Genomic DNA, 2,089 nt, shown 5'->3' on the forward strand with positions numbered 1-2,089 from the left:
CACATGATTAGAAGCATTTCATTACAGCTTTAACATATTCAATAACAGTTTTCAGAGCAGATACATCACTTTCAAGAGTGGCTCTAAAATTTTTAGGTTTGCTGATGAATTAATAGTTATACAATATTGAATTCAGTATAAGCCCTGAAAATTTCATGATTTCATCTTTCTTTACTGCTGAGTAAAACTCCATTGTATAAATGAACCACATTTACATTATCCACTTGTCAGTTGAGGGACACTTAGGTTGCTTCCATCTCTTAGCTATTGTGAAAAGATCAGCAACAAACATGGATGTACAAGTGTCTCTGCAATAGGATGAGTTCTTTGGGTATATGCCAAGGAGTGGTAAAACTGGGTCAAATGGTAGGTTCATTTGTAATTTTTTAAGAGTTCTCCACAATGCTTTCCATAGGGGTTGAACAAGTTTTCAGCCCCACCAGTAGTGGATGAGCGTTCCCCTTTCCCCACATCTTCTCCAGCATTTGGTATCATCTGTTCTCTTAATCTTAGCCAGTATGGCTGGGGTAAGATGAAATCTTAAGGTGGTTTTAATTTGCATTTCCGTAATTATTAGTGATGTTGAACATCTTTTAAGATGTTTCATAGCCATCTTTACTTCTTCTTTTGAGAATGCTCTGTTCAGCTCCTTAGCCCATCTTTTAATTGGGTTACTTCTTGTCTTGATTCTGTTTTTTGAGTTTGTTATATATTCTGGATATTAAATCTCTGTCAGATGTGTCACTGGTGAAGATTTTTCTCCCATTCTGTGGGTTTTCTTTTCAATTCCCTGGTTACCTCCTTTGACGTACAGAAGCTTTTTAGCTTAATGAGGTCCCTTTTGTTGATTCTTGACCTTGTTTCCTGAGCAATTGATGTCTGGTTTAGAAATTCCTTTCCTATACTTATATCTTTTAGGTTATTGCCAATGTTTTCTTCTAACAGTTTCAGAGTTTCAGGCTTTACATTGAGGTCTTTGATCCATTTGGAATTGACACTTGTGCAAGGTGAAATATAGGGGTTTAGTATCATTCTTCTACAGGTGGAGATCCAGTTTTGCCAGCACCATTTGCTGAACATGCTGTCTTTCCTCCAGTGAATGTTCTTGGCCCCTTTGTCAAATATCAGGTGGCTGAAATTGCATTTACTCATATTTGGGTCTTCAATTTTGTTCCATTGATCTGTGGGTCTATTTTTGTGCTAGTACCATGTTGTTTTATGACTATAGCTTTGTAATACAGCTTAAAATCTGATATAGTAATGCCCCCAGATTTGCTCTTAGTGCTCAGGGTTGCTTGGGCTATCCGAGGTCTTTTGTGCTTCCATATGAATCTTTGGATTTTTTTTTCAATTCTGTGAAAAATGTCATGGAGATTTTGATTGGCATTGAACTGAATATATAAATGGCTTTTGGTAGGATGGTCATTTTCACAATATTAATTCTTCCAATCCATGAGCATGGGAGGTCCTTCCATCTTCTGATGTCTTCCTCAGTATCATTCTTTAAAGATTTAAAATTTTCATTGTAGAGCTCTTTAATGTCTTTGGTCAGGTTTATTCTGAGATACATTATTTTTTTTTTAGCTATTGTGAAGGGGAGTGTTTCCATGTGCTCTTTCTCTGATTGCTTGTTATTGGTATATAGAAAGGCTACAGAGTTTTGTAGCTTAATTTTGTGATCTGCCACTTTACTGAACATGTTAATCATTTCTAGGTTTTAGAGGAATTGTGGAATTTTTGGCGTCCCTTAGATATATTATCATATCATCTGCAAAAAGGGATAATATGATCTTTTCTAGTTATTACTCCTTCAATTTCTTGCTCTTGTCTTATTGCTCTTGCAAGAGTTTCAAGCACTATGTTAAAGAGAAGTGGAGATAGTGGACAACCTTGTCTAGTTCCTGATTTCAATGGGAATACTTCCAGTTTTCCTCCATTTAGAATGATGTTGGCAGTGGGTTTGTTATATATGGCTTTAATTATGTTGAGGTATGTTCCCCCCAGTCCAGTTCCTCTAGGACCTTGGGAACATAAGCGCATTTTGAATTTTGTCAAAGGCCTTCTCTGCATCTGTTGAGATGACCATGTG

The sequence above is a fragment of the Nannospalax galili genome, unplaced genomic scaffold (genome assembly GCF_000622305.1).
Source record: "Nannospalax galili isolate Female #2095 unplaced genomic scaffold, S.galili_v1.0 scaffold241, whole genome shotgun sequence".
Classification (NCBI taxonomy): Eukaryota; Metazoa; Chordata; class Mammalia; order Rodentia; family Spalacidae; genus Nannospalax; species Nannospalax galili.